The sequence below is a fragment of the Typopeltis vanoorti genome, chromosome 7 (assembly GCF_054136105.1).
Source record: "Typopeltis vanoorti isolate ZY-2024b chromosome 7, IOZ_Tvanoo_1.0, whole genome shotgun sequence".
Classification (NCBI taxonomy): domain Eukaryota; kingdom Metazoa; phylum Arthropoda; class Arachnida; order Uropygi; family Thelyphonidae; genus Typopeltis; species Typopeltis vanoorti.
In genome coordinates this window covers 12,978,317-12,998,053 of record NC_143555.1, presented here as the reverse complement: position 1 = coordinate 12,998,053, position 19,737 = coordinate 12,978,317, and the positions used below count along the sequence as shown (strand labels likewise).

General features: G+C 37.3%; 1 protein-coding gene across 9 annotated transcripts in view; it reads left to right on the top strand.

Annotated features, from left to right (window-relative positions):
* Positions 1-19,737, top strand: part of LOC150104491 (RNA-binding protein Musashi homolog Rbp6-like) — a 768,426-nt gene that overhangs the window by 427,936 nt on the left and 320,753 nt on the right. The window lies entirely within an intron of this gene.

Below are 19,737 nucleotides of genomic sequence, written 5' to 3'. Positions count from 1 at the left end.
ACACTGAGGTGAGGTGGCTGTCAAGGGGCAAAGAACTTGCCCGTGTACACGAGCTACGACAAAAACTTCTTGCGTTTTTTGAAGAGATGAAACAATTACATATTTGTAACCTCCTTCGGTGCGAATTTTGGATTGCCAGGTTACAGTATTTGGCCGATATATTTCAGCAGCTCAATATTTTGAATACTAGCATGCAAGGGAAAGAAGAAAATATTCTCACCTCCACTGACAAAATGAAAGCGTTTCAGAGAAAACTACAGATTTGGAAAAGAAAAGCTGTTGAAGGTAATTTGGAAATGTTTCCATTGGTAAATAACACTTGCATAAATGAAAAACTTCCAATAATAGTTGAACATTTAACAAGTTTAGAAGAAAAATTGAGTTCTTATTTTCCATCACTTAACACTGAACAATACGATTGGATTAGAAACTCATTTATGGAAACTTCAAGTGATTTTGGTTTAACATTAACAGAAGAAGGACTGGCAGCTATATCCACTGATTGTGGATTGATGATTAAACATAAGGAATTGTCTCTTGAAGCCTTTTGGATTTCTATAAAAGAAGAATATGTGTCAATATCTAAAAAAAAAAAAGCTTTGAACATTTTACTACAATTTTCAACATCATATTTATGTGAATTAGGATTTTCTACCCTCACCACAATTAAGTGTAAAAAAGAGAGGAACTCTTCAATGTATTGACGAGGAAGTGAGAGTTTGCCTTTCAAATATATGCCCAAACATTGAAGCAATCGCTAGGACACATCAGGCTCATGTTTCTCATAAACACAAGAATGAATAAACTTAAGGTATGTTTCATTTTATTTTTTTTTATCGCATTATTTTTTTCTGTAATATTTGACTTAATTATTATAACATATTTCTCATAAATCTGTATATAGTGCGCCTACAATTATTTGTAGGATTTTAAATGCGCCCCGACTTCAAAATGTTTGAGAACCACTGGTCTAAGTTGTTCAGTTCCATTGCCGTGCGTTCAGCATCGTTTGGCGCTATCATACTGACAATATTAAAATACAACGTTAAATAACTATAAATTGCTCTTTAACTTCCCCTTTAACGTGTTAGGCAATAGGTGATACATTAAGGCAGGGATTCTCAGTGGCTCATGTACCTTAAGTCGTATGCGTACCATAGGTACGCATACGACTTGCGGTACGTGAGCCACTGCCTTACTGGTACATCTAATATCTTAATTAAATATAGTGGTACGCCACTGGAAAAGGTTGAGAACCCCTGCGTTAAGGGAAAGAAGAAGAAAGATTAATAATTGCTGTCAGTAAGTGACTGGCTTTATAGGTACCTAATTAATAATATGATAGGGTGATTAGTCCTGGCTGCCAAGCTTCACTTGAAAAGATCCTTATAATGGTTTTTCGCTTCCAGACGGGATTCGAACTGAGTCTTCGCCATTGTTTGGATTTATTCACTTTTAAAATATAAATGAATTACTTGTAAAATTTTCTTTCTGTCTTTTTTTTCTACTAAAAGAGAGAGGAAATGCAGACATCATCGGGAACATTATATTGGCTTAAATTACTTTCACTCAGTTTAAACTTGTAAGATTTATCTTCGATTGAGCTGCTAGTGGAAAGTATTGCATGGCTTGTAATATACAGTATAATGGGATTTAACGTTTTAACTGCCTGCACGCATCTCAGACATATTACATCACTGAAATGCTCACTCAAATATATATATATTAATCATCTTATTGTAAACTGGGATGCGTGGAAGGAGAGAGATTACGACTCATAACTGCAGTTCTCTTCAGTTATCAATCTGTAGACATGTAAACAGTGGTGTAGCTAGAGCTTTTGTCGCCTCGGGACGGTCCCTGAGTTTGCCGCCCTATCAATACACATCAAAAATACTACAAAAAGTCAAAACGACGTATAGGGAAAAATAATTAAAACACTATGTTTAATTTTAAAGTAAAACTTTAATTCCAACATTCTAAAATGTTATTTTTCTTGCTTTTCTGTTAGCAAAATCGTCGATGACATTGGCGAAGTTTTTTCATAGTAATGCAGGTAATTCATAATCAATTTCAACTTAGAAAAACTCCTCTTACAACTAGCAACACTTACAGCAATTGTGAGGAAAATTCACAGTAGTATTACAATATTTGGAACTGAGTTCTCGAGACTGTATTTTAAAATTAACTACAAAATTTCAAAAAGGTTCAAAGTGCCCCCCCAAGGCGGATCGCTCCCCTCTAGCTATGCCTCTGCATGTAGAGAAAATGCTATGTCATTTTGTCATGGTAATGGGCATGCATTTTTCTTGCTAACCATCTTCTAGATACCTAAGGTTTTTCGCGAATAAAACATAATTTGCGAACCTGGTATTAAACTTATTAATGATCATGAAGATGATTTATTTTCAAGGAAAATACATGGGTATTTTCATAACTGTATGTTCCTTGCATTACCAGCAATGTTTCTTGCATTATAAAAGTCACTTCTTATGACTTCTGAAATTTTGTTAAAGATTCTGAGTAGTGGAAAATGTAAAAGAATGCCATTTTTTTTCCCCATCGGTATTTTTGAATACAGCTTCTATATGTTAAAAAAAAGCTTAAATAAAGAAATATAACTAATTATTTAAAGAAATGAATATAAAAACTTAGAAAAAATTGCATGTTCCAGGTCAGCATACGAAATCTGTTCAATGCTTAATAATTGTATTGTACGTAATTTTAAACTACACTGCTGCAAGCTACAAAAGATTTTTATTATTATGTGATACCTCCAAGGAGTTCAAGTACTTATTGTGGGAGGGCACTCTACTCTACTCCACATAATCCTAAACACACGCGTGCGCGCACACACACACACACACACACACAAAGAATGGCATGAAAACAATTGATTCAATGTGGTATTGCAGTGAAGAGGATCTTATAGTATTTTTGAGGCGAATGTCTATAAAATATGATTATTAACTGTTTTAACTCAAGAAGATAAGAATTCTAATATTGAAAAGGTTACATATATAGATATTATTTTATTATTATTATCACGTGACACCTCCAAGGAGTCCAAACACTCATCGAGGGGAGGGTACCTACTGTATAACTCTCTTTACACCACTCAAATCCACCAACTGCCTGCCACCATCGCCACCACCACTAGTATTTTCACAGAAAATCACAAAAATCCATGCCTACAGCAGGATTTGAACCCTCAGCCTTTTGGCTGGAGAATAGATACACTAACCAACTCGGCCAACTAAGTAATACGATTATATAAATATTACTTTTTTATTACTAAAATTTATCTTCAGTATATTATATAGCGACACCTCAATGGAATCCATAGATTCATTGCCAGAGGTCCACTAACATCAACAATAGCCTAACTTTCATATCTTGCTTTGGACTCATTCACTCCCAAAGCAACGTAACTGACCTTGGAATTTCTACTTTCACTACTCTCTCTCTAGTCATGGGCTGAAAAATTTTCTCCATATCAATCCTGTAACCCCCTCCCCCCCTCCAAGCAACTTATTTGTCCCTATCATGTCCTCCTCTCCTTATCCATCTAGCTTCTGTAACCCATAGATCTTCAATCTCTACTCATATGGAGCATCTCATATGCTTGCCATCATCTTTATTACTCGCTTCTGGATCTGTTCTGCATCTTCCACACCCTAAGAAAACCAGGTGACCAGATCTGTACACAGTAGTTGAGATGGGGCCTTATTAAAGTATTATAAATAAGTACAATAACCTGCTTATCTCTGCTTGTCAAGTGTTCTTTGATAACTGGGTAAGCCTGTAAGCTGTTTTAGCCACTTTTGCAATATGTCCTCTGAACTTCAACTCTCTCTCTCTCTACCACTGTCCCCATATCCCTGGCTTCATTCAATTTCCTGGAGCACAGTTCTGTCAATCTAGTATACAGCTGGTAATCTTTTTGCCCCACAGTGTATAACATTGCACTTTGACACATTAAACTGATATCCATTCTCCTTTGGCCAGAGTGCCAGTCTATCTAAATCATCCTGCAAAATTTAAACATCATCTGTATTAAGTATTGCTCTACCCAATTTTGCATCATTGGCAAACAATTGAACAATTCCTCTCAGATCCTTTCGTCTATCATTAATATACAAATTAAATAGTAATTGCCTAATGACAGTGCCCAATGGTGCACCACCAGTCTATGCCTTCTACTGGACTCTACTCCTGAAAGTTCCACCATTCCTGAAAGGATTGGTGTAAATTTAAGGCTCCTTAAGGATATGGACAGAAGAAAGTTGAAATACTTTGGACACACTGAATGGATGGAAAGAGGACTTCTCAGAACAGAAGTAGAAGGTAAAATTCCCAGAAAAAGAGGATGGGGTAGACCATCAATGAGATGGATGGATGACATGTCTGGAGTGACTGATGTTCAGAGAGTTGAAGCCTCCAGAAAAGCATACAAGACCACCTGGCAAGGACTGGTGTGGCACATCGCTGAGCAACTGAGTGACCATATGCCATCTGATGATGCCCAATGAAAAGATGGATGAATATTATCTCTCCATCAACCACTATTGTATCCATATCATGAACTTCATATCCATCCCAATTTGCTACAGTTTATTTATCACCATTCAGTATCCTGTCTGGAGCTTTTGCAAAGGCCAGCAATATCGTGGTGTAGCCACTACTTTTATCCAATTCAACTATCACTATTATAAAAAGTAAGTTACTGAGTCATAATGTACCCTTCACAAAGACATGCTGCCTCGATACTGTATTCCTATCCATCCAGTTCTGAATTTTGTCCTTAATGAACTTCTCCAATACCTTGACCACCACTGCTGAAAGGATAATTAATTATTAATTTGATACTTCTGTCTTAAGCTTCCTTCATGCATTGGTTCTACATGCTGTATTTAACTAATAAAACTTATGCTTGTAGCTATGAAGTGGGTGTCTTTTGGGAAAGAAGTTTATCACTATATATGGTCATTATCATTCCAGTACTAACTATTGATATATACAAGAACTTTTTAGCTTTTCAGTATTGGTTACTTTAAAAATACCAACCAAATATAGAATTTCCATTAATTATTAATTTCCAATATATCCTGAAATGAACAAATTTTTCCCCTTCTGCATGGTTTTCTGGAAGCACTTGTTCCTGTTCATCATGAAAATATGTTTAAGTATCTAAGTATTTTGAAACTGTAAACCTGCATTCGAATAGGATGTGAAGAGCTTTTATCAGGACTTTTCAGGTGAAGGTGAATCAGCTGGTGTCATATGGCAGTAGCAGGATTTTTCATCTTGCAATCAGAAAACTGAACTCAATTTACATATAAAGAAAAATGTATGGGCATAGGGCTAACCACCTTATTCTAGAATTATGGTTTTGAAAACAAAGGATATCTGGAAGGTCATTAAATGTCTGTTAGAACCACTGATGATGATGATTATATTAATGATTCCATGATTCTGTGTTCTGATTGATCATTCTTATAGCAGAGTATGTCAGTTGTTTACATATTTGGGTCAAATAATGAAAAGTCAGAAGTAAGGATTAGAATTGTAAGTGGAGGTTTCTGTGGTTTAGAAGTTCACATGGCATATTCCAGTAATTGGACCACATTTTTTTTTTTTTAATAAGCTATATAAAACACAATGAATTAATAAAAGACCCGACAAGTTTCATAAGTTGTTTGACTTACATCTTCAGGGGTAAAAGGTAACTTAAAGTTTAAAACACAAAGAAAAGAGAAATTATTAGTAATAGTTCATACTATACAGTTGTAGCCATCTGACTATTCATAAAATTAAAAATCAGAATGCAGATTCAAAGCAGTGCTGAATTTAAACAATGCTAGATGATGCCATGTTCTGTTGTTCACGTTCATAATGTCCGAGGTCTGATCGAGGTATATTTTTTATTAAAGCTGACCAAAGTTGGTGGAGAATTAATCCTTGATTTTTATTGCATTGTGTTGATATTTTAAGCATGTTTGCAGCTTCTTTAAATTTCCTTATGTAACAGTTTTTTTCTATGTATGACATGTTTGTTTTCTGCCAGAGTACATTGTGGCCGGTGGAAGTGGTATGGAAAGATAGACCTGATTTGTGTTCTCTTCTGTTTTGCACATCCTTTTGGTGTTCGTTCATGTGAATTTCCTCAGATCTTCTTGTCTGTCCTACGTAGCAGATGCTGCAAGAACAATAAATGTTGTAAACACCTGGTTTTTTAAAGGATGATGAGGAGGTTTCGGGGGATGTAGAAATCTCGAAATTTTTTCCATCTTGTCTGTAACATTTTTGATATATGGAAGTGTGATAGCGTTTTTGAAATCTTGTTTCTGAGAGATCCTTGTAGGAGGTGTGTGGAGGATTCTTTTGATAGTCTTGGTTTCATAACCATTCTTTTGAAAGATCTGTGTTAGATATTCTAATTCTTCATTTCTCTGTTTTTCTGTGCTGGAAATGTTACTCAGCACTGCTTTTAATCTGCATTCTGATTTTTAATTTTATGAATAGTCAGATGGCTACAACTGTATAGTATGAAGTTTGTGCCTGAAAGTATCTTCAGGACTGGGGTAAGGTGGTACAACACCAGGTACAATAGGTAGAGATGACCTGCTAATGCTTCTGCCTGGTATCTCCACTTGGGCCTGGCTTCCACTGAAGAGACCTCAATAAAGGTCGAAACTAGTCTGGGTAGTGGCCCTTCCCTTAATGCATAACATTAGACATATCTGCAAGGAGATGTGTTTTGCATTATAGGAGATACTGAGATAGGAGTGTTGGTATCTTGCTCCACCTTTGCAAGCAGTTGTCCTGGTGTTGTACCACCTTACCCCAGTCCTGAAGATACTTTCAGGCGCAAACTTTGTTTGCTCACACTTGGATAAAGGATAAAACTAAATTTACTATACTCTAACCAAGTGAAAAATAAATTTTCAACATCTTTCTCTAAATCCAGAGTAATTTATTAAAAAAAAAGGGTGGCACACCATTTGGCAACTCCATTAGGTAGAAATGACCTGCTAATGCTTCTGCCTGGTATCTCCACTTGGGCCTGGCTCCCACTGAAGAGACCTCAATAAAGGTCGAAACTAGTCTGGGTAGTGGCCCTTCCCTTAATGCATAACACCTTTGCAAGGAGTTGCCCTGGTATTGTACCACCTTACCCCAGTCCTGAAGATACTTTCAGGCGCAAACTTTGTTTGCTCACACTTGGATAAAGGATAAAACTAAATTTACTATACTCTAACCAAGTGAAAAATAAATTTTCCACATCAAATTACTTAAGAAACTTGTCAGGTCTTTTATTGATTCATTGTGTTTTATATAGCTTATTAAAAAAAAAAAAATGTGGTTCAATTACCGGAATATGCCATGTGAAGAATTAGAATATTTCATGCGATTTCCTATTTGATATTGAAAAGGTGATTTTTTTGTGTGCATAGGAGTGAATGAAAATTTACATATGTGTTATTTTAAACATAAAATGAGGTACATAAGTGAATAAAAGCTGTGTTGTAAAAAAAAAAAAAAAAGTTGTAGAGGGTACTAACAGAATACATAACCATTAACTCATTAAAAAAGAGGAAAAGAAAAAAACAGATAATATTGCACCTTTGACTGACATTATTTGCATTAAGGCTGATTTGGATTTACAAGCATTCCCCGGGTTATGGACTACCTAACTTAGTGTTCCGTATCTACGAATGGGCTCACTAGGGTGCCATAAGGATAATTAATAATTAAATAATTAAATTAATAATTTGGGAACTAGTTTCTTCCACACATGTAAACAAACCCGCATAGCATAAGCAGTTCGTTTGTGCAGAATCTTTATGCTAGCAGCTAGTCTCATTGTTTATATGGTCACTTATGCATAGCATCACTTTTGTCTTAACTTTTTCATTTGATTTTGTGAGTCTGTGATTACCCTTATGACCATGCCTCCAAAGCACAAGTCCACTGCAAATTAAGGTGAGTCTGCAGCAAAGGGAAAGGCGATTACAATGGAAATGAAAGTAGAAATAATTAAGCATTCAGAGAGAGGTCAGATGCCATCATTCATTGGTAAAGCATTAGGCTTCAGTCGCTCAACCATCAGAACAATTATAAAGCGTGCCATCGAAAACATTGATTCTTCGGAGGAAGTGAAGCAGTCAACAATGAAAAGGGTGTGGAACAAACTGTGTCCTCAATTCTGTGATGATTGTCATGGCTTCACAGAAAAAGACATCACCGAAGCCAGAAAAGCTGTGATGGAGAGTAGCAATGCTGCAATTGGACATCAGTGACCAAATGAGTGTCACTGACTTACTAGAGTCCCATTCACAAGAATTAACCTTATGGAGATAGAGAAGCAAGTGATAGAAACACAAGAACACAAAGAATTAGAAGATCCAGAGCCAAGAAAATTTATGACAAAAGAATGAGTTGAAGCCTTTTGTCTCATTGAAGCAGGATTTGCTAAACTTGAGGAGCAAGATCCTAACAGTGAGCGGCTTACAAAGGTTTACAGTGCAGTTAATGAGAACATCAGCTGCTACAAGGCCATTTATGATGAAAAAAAGAAAAAGGCTGTGCAAACAATCCTAGATACCTTTTTCAAGAAATCAACTTCAGTGATAAGCTCCTCCTCCTCTCTAGCACCAGAATCTGATCCTGATTCTCCAGCACCCATTACATCCTCTCCAGCATTATCGCCATCATCATTTTCTGATTAATGTTAGCCTACCTTCTGTTTATGTTCTCTTTGTTGGAATTAAAAGAAAGAGTACAATAGTTTCTGTAACTTATTATTACAGAACAGAGGGTATTATTACAGGAGTCGAGAGTTGCTGAAGAATGTGGGAGTGGATTTGAACTGTGGTAAAATAAAAAATAAAAAAAAATAAAAAAAAAACTGGTTTTAAAGGTGTATAGTGTGACTTTTGTCACGATTTGTGGTGCATTTCCCTCAATAATACAATTGTTCTTTAGTGGTGCTGCTTTTGAATTTAGTTGTTTATATTGTGTTATTTTTGGGTTATGGAGAAGGTGAGGTTAGAGTCGGACATCTGCTGTGGAAGAAAAGATAAGTTTTTGTTATTCGCTATTTAGTATAGTTAAATATAGTTTATACTTATAGTATCGAGTAAGTAAATTAGCTTACAGTAGAGCGTATAGCATAATATTTAGCGATTAGGTTTAGTTGTAGTAGTATTTAGTTCACAATTTGAATGATGGCAGCTGCCGCTGCTCCAATTATAAATAGCATATCACCAAGTCCTTCCCCATTCAAGGACTCGATTTCGCATAACATAATAAAGGATTTTGTGGCATGCGGGACTTGTGGCATATATGTTTTCCAACAGATGGATATGGTGCCAGTGAGAGAAGGGGGAGTGCATATATGCGTAAAATGTAGGCAATGGGTGGAATTCAGTGAGTTAGATGTTACGATATCTGACCTTGTTGCACCAGGAACAGAAGATTTTCGAGAGACGAGTAGTGTGATAGGTGAGAATAACGAGCAGCGAAATATGAATGAAAAAATAAGAGTGGGGAGTGTGGAAAGTTTGAAATGATTGTGAAGTTTTTGGAGATGGTCATGATTGGGAGGATGAATGGTGAGTAAGAGTGGCTAACTTGCAGAGAGAGAGAGATAGATGAGCTGAAAAAGATGGTGAAATGTCTTGGGAATGAGATGAGAAGTATGAAAGATAAGATTAGGCGAATAGAAGAGATGAATGCAAGACGAATCAGAGTAGGAGTGAGAGAGAGAGAGTTATTGGAATGATAGAAGAGAGGAGAATAGAAACAGTGGAAGAGAGGGAAATAGAGAGCTATGGGAATGATAGAAGAGGAGAGAATGAGAAGAATGCAAAGGAGTGCTGGAACCAAGGATGAGTGATGCCAAGACAGCAGGTGAGTAGGGGAATACAGAGTGAAAGAGTTAGAGAGAGAGAGAGTGAGGGATGAAGGTGAGCAATCAAGGAACAGAGTGGTAAGAGCTGTGATGTATTGAGACTCGATGATCCAATGTGTGCAAAATAGGATGCCAGAGGAATCTTTGCCTGGAGGAACGATATAGAGTGTGGCTATGGCAATTAAGAGGGTGAGATGATTGTGATGGTGGGCACAAAATGATTTGAGAGGCAATATAAATCAGGTGGTGAGAGATCTGAGATTCTTGCTTGAGGTTGTATGAAAGAAAAAACAGAGAGGAAAGATTGTGTGTGTTGCCCAGGTAAGGTGGTGACAAGCTGAGCAGAAGAGCAGAAATAATGAATAGTATAATAGCCAGAATGTGTCCGAAGTGAGGATTGGAATATGTGGATGCTTGGAGGGCATTTGAGGACAGAAAGGAATTGTATGTGAGAGACTACTTGCATTTGAATGAGGAAGGACATAGGCATCTGGAGAGAGATTGCTATTTTCTGAACGAGTTGGTGTGCCAGTGCAGGCAGAATCATAGCCAGGGAGGGGCGGAGGGGGCAATCTGCCCCGGGCGGAAGGACATTGAACCTTTTTGAACTTTTGCGTTTAATTCTAAAATACAGTCTCGAGAACTCATTTCCAAATATTGTAATACTACTGCGAATTTTCTTCACAATTGCTGTAAGTGTTGCTAGTTGTGAGAGGAGTTTTTCTAAATAAAATAGATTAAGAATTACCTATATTACTATGAAATAGACTTGCCAATGTCATTGATCGAAAAAAGCAAGAAAAATAACATTTTAGAATGTTGAAATTAAAGTTTTACTTCAAAAATAAACATAGTGTTTTAATTTATTTCCCTATATGTCGTTCTAACTTTTTGTAGTATTTTTGGTATGTATTGAGAGGGGTGGCAAACTCAGGGACTGCCCTGAGTGGCAAAAGTGCTAGCTACACCACCGAGTGCAGGGAAACTAGAATTCCCAGGGTTGATCTCAGCAAGGGGTGGCCTCTTGTGGGAATGGGTGCTTGGGGGAAGGGGGACAACATCAGTTAACACTGAGTTCAGTGGGAACTGGAAGGGATAATGATAGGTATAGAAGCAGTGACATTTTTATGCTTTATACTAATGCTAGGAATATCTGGAATAAAGGAGATGAACTGCTGGCATTGATAGCATCAGCCATGCCAAAGATTATTGGGATCTCAGAGACATGATTGACAGAAGATGTATAATAACAGGAATAGAAGTAGCAGGGTACAGCATTTTTTGGCAGGATAGGAAGGGAAAATGCAGTGGAACCAGGGATGGGTGATGCCAAGACAGCAGGTGAGTAGGGGAACACAGAGTGAAGAGTTAGAGGAGAGAGAGAGAGAGTGAGGGATGCAGGTGAGCAATCAAGGAACAGAGTGGTAAGAGCTCTGATGTATGAAGACTCGATGACCAATGAGTTCAAGATAAGATGCCAGAGGAGTGTTTGCCTGGAGGAACGATATAGAGTGTGGATTATGGCAATTAAGAGGGTGAAAGGGTGGATGAGATGATTGTGATGGTGGGCACGAATGAATGTGGAGTACAAGTGATGACTTATGTCCTCAAAGAGTTGAGGTTTTGGAAGGCAGTGACACAAATCATTTTAAAAGCATATAGTATGAGGTAGAGGTGAGAAAGACAGGATATTTAGTAGGGTGTTGCTACAAGCCAAGGAGCACACAGAGTGGGGAGCAGGAGATGTTTAGGCAGAGTTGAGCTTGGCAAGTGCAAGAAGAATGATTGTTATGGGAGATTTTAACTACAGTAGTATAAGCTGGGAAGATGAAAATGCATGTAGTAATAAGAGAATGGAATTTATAGAATTCTTGAAAGACAAATGTCTTTGGCAACATGTAATATAAGGAATAAGATGTTCAAGAGTTTTGGATTTGGTCACAGCATCGGAAGAGCTGATAATGACGGAGATGACATCTCTCCCCCAGTTGGAAAGAGTGACCATGTGGTTTTGACTTGGAAGATGAATAGACATGCAGGAGCATCAAAGAAAATGGAAGGTATGTGAAATTATAAGGCAAGTGATTATAATAGTCTTAGATATGAATTGGGACAGTTCCATGGAGAGAGGAATTGGAAAGGCAAGATATCATTAGTGCTTGGGAAATTGTGAAGGAATATTTGTTAGCAGCAATAGTAAGCTGTATTCCACGAGTGAAAAAGAGGACACAATTTGGTGTAAAGTGGATTGCAAACAGTATCAAACAGGAACTGCAGGTGAAAAAGAGATTATGGAAGAGATATAAGGAGAGGGGTGGAGACCAGATACATGAAGAATATGACTCAGGCTAGGAGAGCGACTAATATGGTAAGGAAGGCAAAACTGGAATATGACAAGAGACTGGCACTAAGATTCAAAGAAAATCCTCAGGAATTTTTTAGCTATGTGGCCAGTAGGAGGAGAAATGATTTTGGAAGAATGACATTGTGAGATAAAAATAGGAATAGAGTGACTAATGCTGAGGACATAGTGGAGTTGTTCAATGAACACCAGGATGAAACACTCCTTTATTGGAGTATTTCATCCTGGAGAAATAGGTTTTAATACTAGAGGGATAGGGCAGGTTCGAGGTTTAGAGGTGCAAGAGGAGAGTGTGTTCCAAATACTGAGTACTCTGAATATCAGGAAATCTGTGGGATTGAATGGTATTTCACCAGGGGTTTTGAGAGAATGTGCTAAAGAACTCACAGCTCCATTGATCTGGCTTTTTAATGAAAGTTTGGCTATGGGAAACGTACCCATGGAATAGAAGGAAGGTAAGTTAGTGTCATTGCATAAGGGCAGTAGCAGACTGGAAGTGTCTAGTTATAGGCCAGTTTGTGTGTCACAGTAGTTAAGTCCTTGGAGAAATTAGTGAGGAACCATATACAGCATTGGGCAGATGAGGGTAATGTTATCTGTGAGAATGAACATGAATTTGTTAAGAGGCACTCTTGCTTTAGTAATATGATTGCCTTTTATAATAAAGTGACAAGGCCAGTTGATGAGGGAAAGGCATATACTTCCATGATTTTGCAAAGGCATTTGATAGGGTACCACATAATAAGCTGATACTTAAGTTGCAGCACATGGGTTTAGATGTTGGGTTAGTCAACTGGATTCAGGATTGGCTGTCTGATAGGTATCAGAGAGTTGTGTATGGTGGGGAAATATCAAGGAGGCAGAAGATTACAAGTAGGGTTCCACAGGGATCAATACTGGGACCTGTATTGTTTAATCTTTATATCAATGACATTGTCAATGGGTTGCAAGGAGATATTCAGTTGTTTGTAGATGATGTGAAGCTGGGCAGGGTTATTAGTAATAGTAGAGATATGGCAACCCTGCATGAGGATTTGAATAAACTGAACAGATGGGCAAATGAATGGGGATATCGGTTTAATGCAGCAAAATAAAATCTTGAAGTTTGGGATCCATCAATGGGAGGCTGCATACTTGATTGGAGGAGCTGTACTGGAGGAAGTAGGTGAGACAAGAGATCTGGGGATGATGATTGATAGAAAACTGAAATTCAGGGAGCATATTGCAAAGGTGGTGAAGGGAATCCAGAGGATTGCTGCAATATTGAGAAGGACACTGACCTGCAAAGATAAGAGTTATCATTCCATGTATAAGACTCTGATCAGATCACACTTTGACTGTTGTTCTCAAATTTAGTCCCCCAGGATTTGAATGGTCCATAACTGTGGAAAGGATACAGAAGCAGATAACAAAGATGGTTTCAGGACTGTACAATGTTAGTTATGAAGATCAGCTGAAGGAATCTGGACTGCAGTTTGGTGGATAGAAGAAAGAGGAGAGGTGATATGATTGAGAGTTTTAAACAGTTGAGAGGCAGTTACAGGATTGACACTGGGGAGTTCTTTCACTTGGTTGAACAGCAGGAAGGAGTGATGACAAGAGCCATCTCTGGAAGTTATAAAAGGAAGCTGTAGGCAAGAGGGTGAGGAGTGGTTTTCTTTGTGTCGACGGTGGTTGAACCATGGAATGCATTGTCTGATAGAGTAGTGAAAGCAAGAACGGTCATTGAGTTCAAGGAGTGGTATGATAGACTTTGTGTTTCCTAGGAAGGTCCTCCCACGATGAGTAGCTTGACTCCATGGGGACCTGAATAATAATAATAGTATTACAAGTATTATTATTGCTACATATGAGCCATTATAGTATAATAATAATGATAATTATTATTATTACAGTATATTACCTGTTCATCAGGGATCTGAGTTTCATACAGGGAGGAATTGGAAGGCCGGGATATCATTAATGCGTGGTAAATTATGAAAGAATATTTGTTAGCAGCAATGGTAAGTTATATACCACGAGTGAACAACAGGACACAATTTGGAATAAAGTGGATGACAAACAATATTAAACAGGAATTGCATGCCAAAAAGAGGCTGTGGAAGAGATATAAGGAGACAGGAGAAGAGAAGATGCATGAAGAATATAAGATACTGGCCAGAAGAGTGACTAGTATGGTAAGGAAGACGAAACTGGAATATGAGAGGAGATTGGCCCTAAGATCCAAAGAAAATCCTTGGGAATTTTTTAGACATGTAGCCAGTAGGAGGAGAAATAACTGTGGAAGAATGATATTGTGGGATAAAAATGGGAATAGAGTGACTGATGCAGAGGACATAGTGGAATTGTTCAATGACCACCTTATTGCAGTATTTCATCCTGGAGGAGTCAGTTTTAATGCTAGAGGGATAGGGCAGGTTCAAGGTTTAGAGGTACAGGAGGAGAGTGTGTTTCAAATACTGAGTACTCTGGATGTCAGTAAAGCTGTGGGACTGGATGGTATTTCATCACGAGTTTTGAGAGAATGTGCTAGGGAACTGACAGTGCCTTTGACCTGGCTTTTCATTGAAAGTCTGGCTACTGGAAAGGTGCCCATGGAATGGAAGGAAGGTAAGATAGTGCCATTGTATAAGTGTGGTAGCAGACAGGAAGTGTCTAATTATAGACCAGTTTGTGTGTCATCAGTAGTTAGTAAGATCTTGGAGAAAGTAGTGAAGGACCGTATACAGTATTGGGCAGATGAGGGTAATGTTATCTGTGAGAGTCAGCATGGATTTGTGAAGGGGGCACTCTTGTTTTAGCAATATGCTAGCCTTTTATGATAAAATTACAAGATCATTAGATGAGGGAAAGGCATATACTGCCATTTTCTTAGACTTAGCAAAGTCATTTGACAGGGTGCCACATGATAAGCTGATATTTAAGTTGCAGCACATAGGTCTGGTCAAATTGGTCAACTGGATTCAGGATTGGCTGTCTGATAGGTATCAGAGAGTTGTGTATGGTGGGGCAGTTTCAAGGAAGCAGAGGGTTACAAGTGGGGTTCCACAGGGCTCAGTGCTGGGACCTATATTGTTTAACCTTTATATCAATGGCATTGTCAATGGATAGCAAGGGGATGTTCAGTTGTTTGCGGATGATGCGAAGCTGGGAAGGATTATTAGTAATAGTGCAGATGCGGCAGCCCTGCAAGAGGATTTGAATAAGTTAGATAGACAGGCAAATGAATGGGGGAATTGGTTTAATGCAGCAAAATGTAAGGTCTTGAGGTTTGGGAAACATCGATTGGACACTGCATACTCTATGGGAGGAGTTATACTGGACGAAGTAGGGGAGACAAGAGATCTGGAATTGGTGATTGATAGAAACCTAAAATTTAGGGGACATATTGCAAAGGTGATGAAGGTAACACAGAGAATTGCTGCAATAATGAGAAGGACACTAACCTGCAGAGATAAAACAGTTATCATTCCGTTGTATAAGACCCTCATCTGACCACACTTGGACTGTTGTTCTCAGATTTGGTCCCCAGGATTTGAAGGAGATAAATTAACTGTGGAAAGGGTACAAAGGCAGATAAGAAAGATATTTTCAGGACTGTACAATGATAGTTATAAGGATCGGCTGAGGAAATGTGGAATGCAGAGTTTGGTGGATAGAAGAAGGAGAGGTGATATGATTGAGACTTTTAAACTGTTGAGAGGTGGTTACAGAGTTGACACTGGGGAGTTCTTTTGCTTGGTTGAACAGCGTAAAGGAGTGATGACAAGAGGCCATCCCTGGAAGTTACGAAAGGAAACTGTGAGCAAGAGGGTGAGGAGTGGTTTCTTTGCATGGAGGGTGGTTGAACCATGGAATGCATTGCCTGATGGAGTGGTGAGTGCGAGAATGGTCAATGAGTTCAAGGAGTGGTATGATAGACTTTGTGTTTCTTAGGGGGGGGGACCCTCTCCTCGATGAGTCTTGATAGACTTTGTGTTTCTTAGGAAGGACCGCCCACGATGAGTCTTTTGACTCCATGGAGGCCTGAATAATAATAATAATAATACAAATCCGACCTAAAGATGTTCCATGGAATGTATCTCGTCCATAACTCGAGGACTGCTTGTATGATAAAAAGTTGCATAGTATTTAAAAAAAAACATTTGATGACTATTTATGGCTGTATTAGGGATGGGTTCTCCTTTAGTGAATATATCATATATTTATACATGATATAATTGCTAAATAATGAAGATAATTGTGTACTTTGCAAAACATTTTATAATTAAAAAAAAAAAAATTAATAGACAATTCAACTGAACTTAGTGTTTTTGTGACTGAGATTGCTGCAACTTCATATTCAGGTCCTTCGACATCAGCCAAGTTATCAACGTAGGAAAATCTCCAATTGTCTATAAAGAAAACAAACAATCAAAATATTGAAGTAGCTTGTGAAGATCCAACTCAAAAAAAAAAAAAAAAAAAAGTGTAAAAACCTAACACAATTCAAAGAACTAATGTATTTTCAAGAAGAAAAAATAAGAAGAAAAGTTTTTAAAAATGGCTTTTGATAGCTTATTGGCCAGTCAATGAATAATTGCTGAATTAGAAGTAGTTTTTATCCTATGATGGATTAATTTGAATAAAAATTAGTTTATATTTTGGAGCCACAGCCTCCATTAAGTTATGTTTTTTATCTATTCATTTTAATAAAATGGGCACTAAATAAAGAAAATAGTTTTTCAGCTATGTAAATTTGTTTTGTGTTTTCTTTATCTTTCAGGTTGCTATTTATGTTTTAAATTAAAATTTTGTATTTATTATAATTATAATATATTATTATATTTATTATAATTTAATATAATATAATTGTATTTATAATTTATATTAATAATATTAGTATTTTGTTCCTTTTTTTAGAATAATTTTATTTTCCTATTTTATATTCAATAATTTTTTGTTTGTTAATGTTTATTTTTGTTTATTAATATTTATTGATTGGCTTTGAATATATATATATATATTTTTTTTTTTGCAAACATAAGTTACTGGTAAATGTGTATTAGAAAAATTTTACTAAATTACTGTAAAAAATTGGTAAATTTGCAATCACTAGTTGAAGTGCAAGTTATCCCACATACTCAGCAAAGTTGACTGTAGAACACACATACACACATGTATGCCAGAATCAGTTGTCACTCCACTCCTTGGCAATGTGCCATGCCAAACCTTGCTAGGTTGCTCTATGCTTTTCTGGAGGCTTCAACTCTATTAAGACCACTCACCCCAAACACACACACCATCCATCTATCTCATTGATGGTCTACCACTTCCTCTTTTCTCAGGAACTTTACCTTCTATTATTGTTTTGAGAAGTCCTCCTTTCATTCTTTCAATGTGTCCAAAGTATTTCAGCTTTCTTTTGTCAGCATCATTAAAGAGCCTTAAAGTTCTACCAATTCTTTCTAGCACCCATCCATATGTCTGTCTTTCAGTATATAAATGAACTTGCCAAGAAATTCTATTCTTGTTTAATCCTTTGTCTGAGTGTAAATAGACACTTTGTATGCAAACAAAGTTTGCATATGAACTGTCTGCCTTAGTGTCCCATAATGCAAAGCATACTCCTTTAAGAAGTGTATATTGTTATGCTTTATAAGAAGGGGTCAGTACTGAGACAGATTTTGACCTTTACTGAGGTAGTATTACTGAAAGAAAGAAAGATGCAAAAGAGCTACCATGGTTGAATTGATGCAGAAGTCATATATTATGACCTTTCACTACAGTTATACTATCTCACTACACCGTTTTCTGTAATACTATCTGGCAGCTTCAAAATACTGGCATATTTATAACTCAAATATATAAATCACAGAAGATCTGCTGTGATCTACAAATCTACATCAGAGATATAATAACCAAGATTGAATCAGCTTTTAAAAATCTTAGTAACAGTAATGGATATCCAACATGGTGCAACCTAGGCTGGAGGTCACAGGTCGTGCTGTGTTGGATAACCTGCTCTGCAATACATGTAACTGCTTTGAATCAATAGAACAATTTTTTGACTCTTATCCAGTACATCACCAGTTATGATTAACAATGCAAACAAATTACAAATCTCAATGTTTACATTCATTCAAGTTCTTCATCTCCAGTTTGACCCAGTCAAGTCAAGAACATGATATAAATCTTCATGGTTAATGAAATTAAGTATCAGTGATGGAGTTGGAGGAAATATAATATCAACAGTATTTACAGAAGTGTGGCTAAACAGATGCTCATCTCTCATTAGATTTCTACCACTCAAAAGAAGCCTGCTGAGGGATGTTTGCCTTGAGCAACTCTGGTGGCAGCCACCTATTCTCTAGAACATAAGAAAAAACTCATGTCAAACTATGTTTCTTTCTCTAGAGTTCTTTATATATTATCTCCTTTGTATATAAAAGTTGTGTTTTCTTTATGGTTCTTTTCTCTGAATAATATGTAGGGAAGCAGGATAATGATGTGGAGGATCCTGACAAGCAGAAATAGAGAGGTTATGATGCCATTATATAAGGCCTTGATCAGACCTCATATAGATTATTGTGGATTATTATGCACAATTTTGGTCGCCAGGATTTTGTGGTGACAAGGATATGTTGAAAAGACTCCAGAGAAGTTGTAAGTTTATTTTCTACTTGGTTAGACTATAATAAATTTAGTTTAATCCTTTGTCCAAGTATAAGCAAAGAAAGTTTGCGCCTGAAGTATCTTCAGGACTTCAGGACCACCTTTATTACGAGTTGCCTCAGTCCTTAAGATACTTCAGGCTCAAACTTTGTTTGCTTACACTTGGATAAAGGATTAAACTAAATTTATTATGGTCCAGAGAAGATTCACAAAGTTGGACAATGGTCTTTGGAATGTGGAGTACGAGGACAGATTGAGAGAATGTAAGTTGCAGAGCCTCGTGAATAGGAGGAAGAGGGGTGACATGATTGAGACATATCAGCTAGTCATACATTGTAAATGGTTGACATAGAAGAGATTTTTCATAGAATGGGAGAGGGGGGGGGAAGTAGAACAAGAGGTCATCGCTGGAAACTGTATAAGGAGGGTGTGAACAGAAGAGTGAGGAGTAGGTTCTTTGCATGGAGAGTGGTTGGTGAGTGGATTATATTGCACCTGAGTGTGTTGTGGCTGTTTGAATCCGCTTAAAGCATGGGCAGCACGTTCATTGCCAACCACGCGATATCGCGTGATGCGCGTTCTCGCCGTTCGGTTGCTCACGCGTTTTCGCGTGGTCGTTGCTATCAAGTTAAAAAAATTTGGCCACCACACGAAATTCAGTTTTCAGCTTGGCATGAACGTGTTAAATGATCATTGTGTGCAATAGTGTGTACCTCCCAGGATGAGTCCCTGCCTCCATGGAGATCAAATGCTAATAAGAATAATAATCAACTCCAGCAAGTGAGGCTTGAGGTTACAAAAGGAT